The sequence below is a fragment of the Onychostruthus taczanowskii genome, unplaced genomic scaffold (genome assembly GCF_017590055.1).
Source record: "Onychostruthus taczanowskii isolate IOZ18803 unplaced genomic scaffold, ASM1759005v1 scaffold39, whole genome shotgun sequence".
NCBI classification, from domain to species: domain Eukaryota; kingdom Metazoa; phylum Chordata; class Aves; order Passeriformes; family Passeridae; genus Onychostruthus; species Onychostruthus taczanowskii.
The window spans coordinates 4,077,200-4,091,652 of NW_024501348.1; positions in this window are offsets into that span (position 1 = coordinate 4,077,200).

Here is a 14,453-nt window from a genome sequence, read left to right on the forward strand (position 1 = left end):
TAGAGCAGGAGGGAAGGGTTTAGTGGTTTAAACGCCACATTTGCAATAATTAGGCTCCCTGGAGTGATAGGTTCAAATCCTAGCGGGGTTGACTCAGCCCTTCATCCCTCTAAGGTAGATTAAGTGACTTTTCTGTAGTAGGGTCTTTTGGACAAGACCTTAAAAATGCACAGGCATGTGAGCTTTCTCCTTTTACTGCAAGGATGAATTTTACAGATTTATAAATCAGAGATTCAGGTTATTTTACATAAACCTAGCTGTCTGCCCAAGCAGTATTTGCCAAAACCTGTCTTCACCATTGCAATGGCCACGTAGGTCTGCTCACCAGCCTCCTTCACAGAGAGGCTCTTTTGTGGTGAAACATGTAATGTAGTAAAGGACACAGTATGGGACTAAGCAATGCAGTTTGGATGTATCCTATAACTAAAAACAACCACCAGCCTCTAGTTTTTAGTTAACTCTTTAAAAATTAGTATTTTTTACTACATAGGGCTCTTCTCTAACTTGAAGGTGACTAACCTAGTCATGAGTCAAAGCAGAGCATGGGCTATTGTAGTACCATAGGCTGAGGGAGAGGTAATTCTGTCTTCTTCTTTAAAAAAAAAGGAAAAAATTTCTTTTCCTAAGGTAATTACTGTTACAGGGGGAAGGATGGGAGACATGAATTTTCTTCTCATTTATTTGGTCTGCTTAGGAAGCCAAACTCATTGTCACTGGGGGCAGTTCAAGACAAACACTCAGAGGAAGTCTTTGGGAGTCCCTTTCAGAGAAGGGAAAAGAAGATTAATCATGGAATTGTTTAGGCTGAAAAAGACCTTTAAGATCATTGAACCCAACCATTAACCCAGCACACCCATTTCTTCCAGTAAACCATAGCCCTAAATCCTAATTGGGTTTTGGCCCCCTTTTTTTTGTCCCTGCACAACATCATGCAACGTTGTAGTCCTCCTAAGCCGTTGCCACTTTTTCCAAAGGTAATTTTCTTCTTTAATTTCAATCAAAGCTCTCTCTTCAGCCAGGCTGGTCTTCCACACCAGCTTGTCTTTTGGCCTGTGGGAATGGTCTGCACCTCTAAGATTTCCTTCTTGAAGAATGTCCTGCTCTCCTGGACTCCTTCACCATTAGTATTGCCTCTCAAGGGACTCTCAACCAGGCTCCTAAACAGGCCAATATCTGTCCCCTGGAAGTCCCAGCTAGCAGTTCTGCTGATCCTCCTTATTTCTCCAACAATCTCTGTCATTTCATGATTGCCTTCCCTCGTTGCCTCACTCACCAGTTGTGCCAGGAGCCTTCTAGACTGCTTTCCTTTGTGCTGTTTTGTATTTCCAACATACATCTGATAAGTTGAAATCCCCTGCGAGATCAAGGGCCAGTGATTGTGAGACTTTTCCTAGCTTCTTAGAGAATATTTCATCTAATTTGTCAGGATCATGCCAGCACTGGAGCAGCTTACCCTGTGACTGAAGAAAAGGCTATTTCAATCTCACGTCTGAGGGCTTCCCTTGGTGCAGACAGAACCACACAGCCAAAGAATATGACTGTGCAGAGAGAGATTGTGAAAGAAACACAAAGGAAGGTTTCTTTTAGCAAGGGCTGTGGGTAGGGGAGAAGGCAGGTGGAGAAAGGTGCAGAAAAGGAAAGGAAAGAGTTTAGATATTTCAGGGAAGAACTGGCTGAGGAAAGAAAATTATGAGACAACACAGAAAACAACCATGCAAAGATGGAAAACCGGTGAGGGAGAGGAACTGACAGGTACCAAAGACATAGAAATTACTAGAAGAAAAAGCATTGCAGTTTTCCCTCTTTGATTTTGCTTTCCTGGTAGGGAAGGAGTGCAGTAGAAACGCAGGCTGTGCTTGTTGATGAGCTCTCCCTGAGCTCCTGTCCTCTTGAATTGCTCCATGGCCTGGAGACACAGAGACCCTAGACCAGGCTGGCGCTTTATTTGCCCATTCCAGGTGTTCTATACATAACTTTTTCCAGCAAAGATAACTGACTGTCATGCAGTCAATACAGGAGAAAATGAGGAGAGGGCTGCAAGTATGGCTGAATAGCAGTCGAGTACAGCTAGCTAATTGCAGCTTCATGTCATCGCTTTCATAGCCGCTATCATAACTGTATATATTTCCAGCTCAATTCGTCTATCTTTTCCGGCCTCCTGTCTTTGCAGCTGCCTCCTCTTCTCTCCTTCCTGATGGCTGCAAATCTCTAGTTATCACCCTTTTTCATGCTGTGTTTTGTCTGTCTCTTTGTGTTCATCCCTGTACTGGTTTCTTGTCTGCATGTGGCAGTTTCTTATTTCCTGGATGTTGTGAGAGACTTTAGTATGAACTACTTGCTTCAGTTAACATGTATGACCTTTTGCCTTATTTTGTTTTTCTGGATGATTTAATTTTACACATGTTTACACTAAGGACTAGTTTTGCAACTAAAGTGGTCAATATGGATAGGCAACTGCTGTGTGACTCAGTATTAAAACAATTATTTATTTATCAAATTTCTTTTTGTATGAATGTATCCATCCACTGCATGAATTTTTCATGCAAGCTCATCTTGAAAAAAACATTCCCTCCTCTCAGAAAGGATTTGAACTCTTCAGGGAATTCCCCCAAATTCTCGTGTTTTTTTCTTTAATTGAACCCCACCGTGTAAGAAGAGCTCTGTCTACAATATTGATTGCAGAAAAACATGCAGACCTGTCAATCTCTCTTTTCCCAAGGCAAAACTCTCCTATTGTCTTTTTCTGCCAGGATATAATCTTCACAAAGACAGACTTCAAACAGTTAAGCTTCTTCCCATTGTATTGGGACTATATGTAGTGCTCTATTTTGCATTAACATTTAACAGGTTTCAAGCTTCAGTGATAAACTAGAAATGTTTTTCCTTCATGACAACTGTTTGACAGTTTTTAAAAATGGATATAAAATGGAAAATTACCCTACAGAGGAAATATCCTTTCTCTTCATAACTCAGGCTGAGACATGGCATGAATGGAATAACACACTTATTACATTCTGAACACTGAACATAAAATGCATTGCCTCCCTCTATTCCACTTGATTTGATAATCTAGTACAATTTAGGTCCCTAATAAATTAAATTGTTCGGAAACTTGGTTCACTGCCTAAACTCTGTGCAAGGCTGTGCTGTTTAATGATGCCTTACTTTCTTTCAGTGTTTTATCTTTGGGATAAATAATTCAGCCTAATGAACCCTGTGATCTGCAAGGTTAATTGACACCCACAGTAATTCCCAGCTTGTGCACAGCACCCATATTTGTCTGTCTTTTCCAGGGTCCTGTCACATCACCTAATCTGTGCAGCTCACCAGCCAGGTTCCCTACATTGCCATGAGCCCTAATCATTGCAAACATCACTTCTGCTCCTGAACAGCCAAGTGCCTGAGGTCCACACGCTTGTTCCTTTTCCCCCAAGTGGTTATCTTGCTAGTTGATTTCCAGGAAAATCCTAGGACAACTGGGACTGGACTGCCAAAAGAAAAAAAAAAAAAAAAAAAAAGCAGAATGAAAAAATATTATGAAGATCCACAAATATATTATCTGGGGGATTTATTCACAGGTGATGTGTCCAGCTGTACAGCGGGATGAATGTATTCTTATTAATTATTAAATCGCTCAGATGGTCCTCCTCCCCAAACCTGGCATTTATTGAAAAAAAGTAATTGAAAGGGATTTGTCCAGTTCCACTCCCTGTGTCTGAGTGTTATATAACAGACTACTCCAGCCCTCTGCTCCCTCTCTTTCTCTCTGTGCTTTCAGGCTAACACACAGTTTATTGGGTATCAATAAAACATAAGAATTACTCCTGGCATAACAATAGCACCTCTTTGCAACCTTCAGCATGCTTAGCTCCCAGGAATACCGTGCTAATGAGGGTGTGCAGTGTTTTGGACAGATGCTAGAGTGTTATGCTGGGCTGATAACTGCATCTCTTGGATCCAACACTGTGCTGGGATGACTCATGCCTTTTACTAATTTATAGGAGCAGTCTTCCTTGAAATCCCAATGTAAATATTATCACCCCGTTCTCTGTGAGTGACTACAGCCTTGAAGTCAACAAAAGTAATGGGCACTCGCTGTGGTGTAACGAGTCACCAACATATTCCTTTTAACCCCTGGATGAATTTTGGGCTGTTTTGCTTTGGTTTAATTTTTTTTTCCCCCAGGGGCTATATGAACACAAGGACCACATAGCCTGAAGTGGAGCAAAGGGCAGTCCTCAAAGCAACACAAAAAGGCTGAACCTTCGTTTTGTAAAGAGGGAGGCTGAAGCTGTATCACAAGCCAGATGGTTTGGACTCATGTCATCCTCTAACTTTAAATCAAGGTTCATTTACTGTATGTGTTTCCTTTAGAAAACAGTCCCCAAACAGGATGGTGTCCTGTTCACACCTGTCAGGAGTGAGGAAATGAGGGTTTTAAAAGTCAGGCAGAACTCAGTATGCCGACTTTTCTCTTTTGTCTGAAGAGGTGTTTGCAAGTGTTTCTGTCTTCCTGGCTTGTATTGTTTTTTATGTTCCTGTGACTACCCTGTGTAAGAAAGGGTGTTCATGCACTGACATGCCAAGATAAAAATATCAGAGAGCCTATTGTAATTTCTAAAGACATTGGGCAAACCTGAGTGTGAAGACATGGTTCATATCTTCTCTCACTGACAAACAGTGCTTTAGCTGAGCACAAAACCAGACTTTCTAATTGCATGAGCAAAGCCATTTTCTCAGTCTGTTTCAACCATCTTTGCTTGTAGATCAGCAAGCACTGCTGTCCCCAGTGTGACATCCCCACTCAAGCTCAGAGTCCTGCAGGACAGGATGAGACAATTCACATAGTCATGGTCCTGTCCACTGATTCTAAAAGGAAGGCAAATGACAAGCTCAGACCATATGCCAGATTTTAGGTAACTGAAAATAGATGAGAAGATCCCCCAAACTGGAACTGATGAGCAGTGAGCTGTCAGCAATGTGAAGCTGAGATGTAAAAATTGAAAGTCCCACATCCCATTGCTATCATTAATATCACAAACTGTGACAAATCTGTATGTGCTGCCAGTAGTTTTATAAGATAAACAGGAATCTCTTTTCCCCCATGTCTTGTAAGACAGCCATTTCAGGCAGATCCCCTTCCCTCATATACTCCAGGCAACCTTCTGACCACAAGCTTGCCATCAGAGAGGCTCTACTCTTCCACAGCCTATGTTAAGGCTACTTCAGCCTTTTGATTGATTTTAATTCTATTTTTTCCTTTCCCCGGCATGTTCTGAGCTGCAGTGGGGCTGGCACCAGCTCCAGAAGTCAAAATGTTGAAGGACTGAAGTAGGTTGGGAAGGGCTGACTCATGGCAAAGGGAAGAAGAATGAAACTAGGATGCAGAGCATCTTCAGACCACTTGCTACTCAACAGGATCTCTGCTGGGTTTGCTTATCTTCTGAAAACTAGCCATGTGCTGGAGGACATTCCTCTAGGAACTGCCTGGTCCTGACAGGCTAGCTATCCCAGTATGTTCATGGCAATTTAAGGCAGAAGCTCTAAGAGCCTCCATTCAGTCTCCAGGCTGAATAGCTCTCTTCTCATGGTGCAAGTGCAGCCTTGCTCTGTGGTAAATCACAGATACTCACCTGAATCTGGCTGCAGTTTGTTGATAGATAAAGTATTCGTAGTCTATATACAGAATGTATGATTTGCACAAGAAATAGAGTTTTTCCCTGTAAAAAAACTCCACCCAATTTAAAGGTATTGTCATGACCAAAATCACAGTTAGATTATTACTGCCACCTGAAAGTAGGTTTTGAGGAAGTAATGTTGTGCATCTGTCTTTAGGAAGTGTTGCTGAAGTCCTGCTTTGGGAAACTCTTTCTGATGCACACAAACTGCCCTCTTATATTTACCACCCACCTTCTCTACAAAAACTCCCAACAAACAAACCTCAGCAAAGAAACCCCTGCTCAAACAGCATTTTGAAACAATGCCTCAAGGTTTCAGTAACCCTGTTGATCTCATGTGGATTGTACCCTGGTGTTTGAGGGGGACCACGTGCTGTGAGGATGCCCCAGGGCAGACAGAGGTAACAGCCGAGGTGCATAGTCTTGTGTTACATATCAATCTAGCTGACATGTTTGTATGTCAAAGCTGCCATGACTCCTGAAAATCAGTTTATTATTCCCTTTGAAAGTGCATTTGCCTGTCATCAGGACCTGTGTGCTGATCAAAATTTCAAAGTCACGAGAGGTCTCACAATCCCCACTAATGATGTATGGGACAAATGAATACAGACTGAAAAACCTGAACTACTGTCCCTGATTTGGTTTTTTTTGGGGTTTTTTTGGACATGCTGTTCACACATAATTCTCCCTAAAGGTAGTATGGATTTGGAAATGCTCAGCTTCCACAAAAGCAATGGGTGAAGAAGGTGGTAAAAGGAGAGTCTGTACTGCAAGTGGGGAGGAAGGAAATGCAGAAGATGAGAAGGACTGCTGTGCTGGGGAATATACCATGATGCATGTAATTGCTTGGGTCTTGATTTAAAAAGAAATCTGTTTTCAAAGAAAACAATGAGATTTTTATGTTTTGACTGACCAAAGCCTTGATGCTGTTCCACAGCTTGAGAGCAGCATCCTTCCTTAGAAAGACATCAGCAGTCCCAAGTGGCTATTTCTGCTTTTGTAGTGAGAGAGAAAATGGTAAGAGAAAGAAAGAAAATGAAGTGCCTCTGACAAGGAAACAATGTGCCAGAAGCAACTCCTTTAAATACGAAAGGCAAAAGGACAGAACTTGATTCATTCTCCATCTGTTTTGTGTTTGTTTGTTGGGGCTTTTTTACCATCCAATATTTTACCTTGTATTTATTTCTTTTTCCTCTTGAAATATTGTGCTTTACAGTAAGAAATCATAAAACTGTGGAGGTTAGAGATGCAAGAGGCCTATTAGATCATCTGCTCTACTGCTCTTGGCCAGCAGAAAATTGCTCCCTATGGTACATTTTCTAATGTTTTGTCCAGCCTTGTAAAAATCCTGAGTGACCAGGCTTCCACCAGGTCCCCCAGCAGCTTTTCTACAGCTGAGTACATCTTGAAAGATTTTCCTCTACTCAGCCTATGGTTTCATGTTGCTAGTTTCACCACATTTGGCACTTCTGTTTCTGTGTAGTAGTCTAAAGTGTTACCTCCCCTTTGGCATTCCTGCCTTCTGAATCTATACCTGCTTAGCATGGAGTCACAAAAAAACAGGGCTCAAAGAACTTTTGAAAGCTCATACACAGAGCTTTTAAATCTACTTTGTAAGGCTGTCTGTCTAGATTCCTGGTATTTTTTATTGTTTTCTCTCCTTTTACCAATTTGTCCATGCACAGCAACTCCCCCAACTGGGTGTATTATTCCAGGGGCATTTGCATTAAAATGATGTAGAAAATAGATCTCTATTGCCTTTGATTCAAATATCAAGGGAACTTCACCCTAAAATTGCATCAGCATTTTTGCAGTCAAACTGTAATGTGCACTTATGTTCAATTGGCCACCCACTCTCATTGCAAAGTGTTTTAGTATTCCTGCTAGCAGTTTGCCATTGACTACAAGTGTTTTGAAGGGTTTTGCCTCAGGTATATTTTCATGCTTACAAGTGGAAACTCATCTTGTTATTTTCTCTTGTGATGTCCCCAGGCTCAGTAGGTCACTCTGTGTTATTTCCATATTCTGACTCACCTTTCAGGTCCTCCCAGGCCAGGGTCATCTGTGAGAGCCCTTTGTGTACAGCACACATTTTCTATATTATTAATAAAGACACTAAATCACAGTGTTTCTGACACAAACAGTGTCATTGTGTTGTTTTGGTTTTTTTACTAGATGACTTTAATGTGTTGCCTAGTGCTTTCTCTCTTCCCTATGTATCTTTTGCTTTCCAGTTCAGATTCTTCTTTCTCCTGGAACTGTGACATTGCCCTTTGTACCTATTTTTTCTTTTCCTCGTTATGCTTTTTTTCAGAGAATTTTTTCATTGTTGTTATTGTCTTTCATGTTTTCTGAGCATATTATTTACAGCTGTATTTTAGTGAAATAGAATTAGAAGCAATGTTCTGGATCACTGAATCCAGATCTCAATTATTTCAGAGAGCTATGCCATGAAATCCCTTTAAAATATTAATTGAGTTTCAGTTTGATGAAACTGTAAAACCAATTAAGTTTTCTGTGCCTTCTTTTTCTACTACACAGCCATTGTCCAGCTATCCTACTTGGAGAATTAAAATCCCTCTTCGACATTCCAGACTAAATTTGCTTATGACCAATTTTTATCTCTTGCCCAGGTGACAGTGGAGTCCTGGAGCTTCATTAGTTCTTGTTCCTCTCTATTGCTTTCCCTTTCCCACCTTCAGTATATTTATGGGTGGAAATCAGATTCTGTCTCAGCATTTGCTCTCTGAGTTTATACATGCCAAACTCTGCCATAAGCTGATTGATAAAAGGCAGTGTAAAAACAGCTGGATTAAAGATACCAAACTTGCAGGAAGTGGTATAAATCTTTCTAGGAAAACATCATCATTGTTGTAACTGTAAGCACTGAATTTATGGTTCATTACCATTTTATATATATATATATAACTTCTTTTAGACTTCACTTTTTTAGCTGTTTCCATTCCCTGGATGTTCCTACCAGTTCTTCATTTGCCTGGTGTAATTTTAAGCTGCCGTCTGAAACATGAATAGTTACAATTGCATGCAAAAGTCCAGATTAAGTCTCCAAAACAGTTGTGTTCAGGTATCAAGTGGAAATAGCTCAACTGGCCTATTTATCTATGGAAACGTCATAGCTATGGTCAGCTGACTGTGTCCACCCAACTCTTTCTTCTTTGTCATTTCCAATCAGCAAACTTACACTCACAACTCGGTTATTTTTGAGTGGATAAGCTCATATGTCATGCTATTGCACCTCTATTCATCTAGCCCATGAGTTAACACAGCCCTTCCACTCCCTTGGAAGTCTGACCAGGTCCTCATTCCTAGGGTGATGCCTCTCAACTTTTAATATTCCCTCCTGTTGTTCCTAAATTACTGAATTTCCTGTTTTCCCTAGTGTTCATATTATTCTGGAGTTCAGTGCCTTTGTACAGCTCCAGTCCATGACCATCTCAAATTGAGAAAGCTTCTTTCACAAGGGGTCCCCGACTTCCTTTGTGGCTGTAAGTCCATTAGTCATAAGCAACAGGGTCTACCTGGTAAAGGGCAACTTTTGGGGTTTCTGCATACTTTTTTTTTGAACCCTAAAATGTAGGGGTTTTTTTCTTCCTAAAGCTTCTGTTCACCCTGTCTACACAGTTATCATGTCCAAGGCTGGTTGTGCAACGTGACAGTGTCATTTCCCCATTGTACCATAGGATCAATTGTGTTACGATTCTATTACAGAATAGTAGTCAATCTCCTGTTATATATGCGTGGTGTTTAAATAGGTCATTTGATTATTTGATACAACCAGATATTTTTGTGTCATCTCCCAATCATTTGTTACTTTTAGTATAATTCTATGAAGTGTGTTTGTAAAATAAAAATTCCTTTGTAAGCAGTATAAAATTTCATATAAAACAAAGTGCTGTTTTCCCTTTCAAGTATGCCATAGAACCAGCTACATTACTTGTTTGATAAATTTTGTTGTACAGCAAGGGAAAACGTTAATATTGGTAAATAGTTAATAATTTGTACCCATTTAAGCAGATGTCCATGAGGACTGGACAGGAAAAAAACCTAGCAGTACCATTTTCTATTATATAACCATATCAATTTCGCCAAATTCCAAAAGTAGCTCTGATTCTCATATCAGACTATCCTCTTTTGAACTATCCAGTTTTTTGGAATTAAGTATCAATGTTTCTACTTTTAAAGGCATTGTATTCCTTTGAATTGTTCATTTGTGTATTCTATTTTATATTATAACAACATTTATGAGAAATAAAATAAAAATTAAGTATCGTTGCTGAAATGTATTTCGAGAAACTTAAGTCTTCAAAAACTTTTTGTGAAGAATTCTGAAGCATAAGGGTTTCATGGTGAAAACTTACATGAAGACCTTGAAAATTTACATTAATCAGAATTTCTTTTCTCTGCACAGCTTCTCAACATAAAAATGCTCAAAAATTCAACACGACCTACTGTAGCTGGTAATGCTGGCTTGTTTCTTACTGAGGACTTGAAGATCTAGAAAATAATATTGAAGATTTTTCTGCCTGTCTGTCTAGACAGATGCAGTTTTTCTGCCCAAGGATTTCTATAGATTATGCAGCCACACACCCCATCCTGCAGGTGGTTCTCTACAGAGATGAGATGTTTCTTTTCCTAAGATGAGCTGTCAGCATGTTTATCTGTAATAGCATCAGTAACAAGCTCAGAAAGAAGCATGAGTAAAACTTGCCTGGTGTCAGGAATACACATCGTACAGCCTAATTCCAGGCTGCGATTCCAGCTGCCTCTTTTGCAAGAAAGTTGCCTTTGTCTTCATTTTCACCTATACCTCATCAATTCATCAGGTTCTAGAAATTACACTTTTTAATATCCAGCCCCCAAGTGTTTCTGTGGAGAAAACTATTTGTTGAAGGCCTTAATGATGGAAAGAAATCTAAAGCACAAGTGATGTAAGATGTTTTTGAGCCACATAACAAAACCAATACGGTTAAAAAACAGAAAGAAAATACAATTGGACTTAAGAAGCAGTTCTTTTGAGTTTTCACCTGTTCTTTGCCTGAAAAACAAGTAAGAAATATTAAGTACATATAAGTACCTAGCTCTCCTTTATACAAAAGATGTGAGGAAAAGCTTTTCAAAAATGTCTTTATTCTCTGTTTTCTTCTCTTTTACTTTTTTTGCCTCTCTTCTAATGTGCTTTCTGGTGTCACAAAAAAAAAAAAAAAAAACCAAACCAAAAAAAAAACCAGAAAAAAACCCAAAAAAAAAAAAAGCTTCTGGTCCTTTCATCTTTTGTTCTATTTCACCTTGACATCAAGTTACAGTGAACTAATTTGATCATTCTCATTTATCAGTGACATCTGTAAACATCAAAACCCTTGTGTTATAGTTAGTAGGTGTTTGGGTTTTTTTTACATCAGAACAGAATCTTCCCTCTGTATGTTGGGGGTCCACCCTGACCAACCACAGGGTACCCATCAGGACAGCCATTAGCTGGGGGCATCATGTTGTCTCACCAACCTTTTCCTAGGAGGTCAGTGCCCACCACTGTGGTCAACAGCAAACGAAGACAAATCTCATCATCTTTCTCTGCCTCTGTTTCTCCTTCCAACCTTTCCCTTCTTTATCCTGCATCCCCATTCCAGCAGGTGGCATCTTGTATAGTTTGTTTGTGTTTTGCCTGTCCTGTCTGGCTCTGACCTCAGCTGGGCTCATGGACCTCTAATGACCTGACTAGGTGTTCCCAGATCCTCAGATGCTTTTTTCCCCTCTTGAAAAATGAAGGGAAAAATTAAAAAATTTTAAAAACCCCCAAAACAGTGAAAAGAATTGGCTGGAATCTGTGCTTTGACTTTCCTCTCCTCCTCCCTGCTGGATAGATATCACTCTTGGACAGAAGCAGGCTCTGAGTAATGGGGACCATAGTTCAGATGATTTGTAAATGTCTTGCAGTGACAAGTTTGACTTATATCTCAAGTTCTTCTTGTTCTTTCCCTCATACAGCTGCTCTGTGCCTTGCAGACTAGCAGGGCCTCCTAAGCTTGTCTTGCAGCACCAAAACCAACCCACACAAGACCAACACTTGCCTGATCCAGGTCACTGCACAAAGACATGCCAGCCTGCCAGGCTCATTTGTTATTTTGGAAATGACCCGTCATGGTTTCTGTACCACTAATTGGCCATGATCCATTTCCTGTTTTATGCATTCATCTTCTTCTTCTGCTGCCTGGTCCAAGAGATGCCAAGTGCATAATTTACTGCACAGTACATTGAACTTGGACTTAATGTGAAGAGTATTAGACAGAGATTTGGATTAGGTTTGAGGTCAGGATCTCTTTGTGATAATCTCTGCAATTGTTCTTACCAAACCATCTTACTGCCTACAGTGATGACACTTCTGGAATGAAATGCAGGAAGAAAATATATACAACTCCAGGCAACAGAGTTCCATCAGAGATGGCTTTGGCCCAAGGACTTATGCAAAACAGATTTGTAATGTTGCAAATTTGTATTTTTCCTTTCTGTTTCAAGGAGGGGAAAAGCAACAGTTGATACTGTGATGAAGCTGCAAGCCTGAAAGACGGAGGAGTGGAAACTTCAATGTCTTTAACAATGCTAATCCAAGCCTATAGACCTGTGAACCATATTTGCAATCAAATGCTTGTGAAATACATTGCAGTAAGCTGAATATTGTAGGCCCAACACAGGAAAATTCCTGCTAAAATCAATGGGAATTTTTTCTTAATCAGGTTTATGGGATTGGTTACTACTTGAAAAACTACTGTTCTTCATCTCTAAAGACCCTCCCTGATGGGCTCCTCTTCTTTACCTGCTGCTCTTCTTTACATCTATGAGATCACTGTGCTGCCTGGATGGTGACATGCTGTGTGTGTGACTGAGACAGACTGGGACACAACAGTGGAGCTGGAAAGCCTGGTCGGGCTCTTGTGACTGCACAAGTAAGATGCTGTGCATGTGCCTGAGCTTGGCCTGCACAGCACATGGCCTGCACATCATCCCCATTCCCAGACCTGCTACTCCATTGTCAGCCACTGATGATAATACAGGCATCTCAGACAGAAACTGCTGCCTCTAATTTTAAAAGAAATTCTGGGTCTGACTTTAGGTTTATTCTGAGATAAAAGCAGAAATGCTCAAACATTTTGTGCTGTACTTGCTTTGCCTGTACAATCAAAAAATTATTACTGTGGTATTTGTATGGCTGTCTCAGAAGCCAAAATCCTTATTAACTCACTCTGTTGCTAAAATCAAGAAAGCAAATCTATCAAACAGCCTTTTATACCCTCCAGGTCCATTGTGTCTCTAGTTTAACAAGAAAAAAAAGTAACAAGAGGGTAGAAGATATTCTAATGGGTAAAGCAACTACTCTTTGCACAAGTGGCTTTTAGGCCTGAGCATATGTATTTGACGTTTTCTAAAACTGTTTGTGTTCATGGATCTCTCCTCTGTGGCTGACATATGTGTATTCGAATCAGTTCTGTCTTATCATCATTGCCATGGTTACCTTATGATCATTATTGTATGTATGTGTTGCTATATTACTATTGCAGATGTCTTACCAAAATTCCCTAAAGCAAAATGATCCCAGAACTTACTCTGTACACATCCCTAACAACTAAGCATTGATATATTTTGTAATCTGTTTCCCAGCTAAAACAAAGATGGCTTAAACTTCTCTGCTGAAATAAAGCTGTTTGCCCTTTCTTGGTAGGGAACAATTACTCAATGCATCATCTTCAGCATAAACCAATTCCTTACATGAAATGCAAAAAAAAAAGAAAAAAAAAAAATCCAAAACCACCCTCCTACTTAACTGAGCCTCTCAGCAGCCTGATTTGCCTTTATTTCCACTACTACATTGCTAAAAATCACAGCATTATTGATATCTGCAGCAGGGAACTCATGTCAGCCTCTGAAATGAGGCTATCATGAGATAGCAAACACAGAGATCATTATAGCAGAGTAGGACACATTCCAAAGCCCAAAACAGAGAAAAATTTGAGTTTGGGATGAAAAGATCTTTGGTGGGGGCACCATGCTACAAGGCCACAAAAATTATCCTCTGAAGACATGCTGAGAGAGTTGGAATTGTTCAGCCTGGAGAAGAGAGGCCTCCAGGGAGATCTTACTGTGGCCTTTCAATAGTTAAAAGGAGCTTATAAGAAAGATGGGGAATGACTTTACAGTAGGGCCTGCAGCAATAGGGCAAGGAGTAGTGTTTTAAACCAAAAGAGGGTAGATTCAGACTAGAGACAAGGAAGAAATTTTCTATGGTGAATGCGGTGAAACACTGGAACAGGTTGACCAGAGAGGCTGTAGATGCTTCATCCCTGGAAACACTTTGGTACTGGTACAGGATGGAGCTCTGAGGAACCTGATGTAGTTGAAGACATCCCTGCTTATTGCCTGGGGGGTTGGACTAGATGACCTTCAAAGGTGCCTTCTGACCCAAACCCTTCTATGATTCAATGATTCTATGCAGTCTTTCAGAACAGAATTGGGAATGCCCAGATGCTAATACCTGGTCTTAATCCAAATAATGTATTAACTTCTAATGGATAAATGAATGTAGAACTCTTATTCTAAAGAGTTACTGTAACTTAGCTTAGCACTAACTACTATATTTCCCATCCTATTTTTCTTTATTATAAGAACCAATCCTTACTACATGCACAGGCAGAAGCTTTGAATATGTTATGATAATGAATGCCATTATGAGGTTAGAGTACAGTGGTGTGAAGAAAGAGATTCACC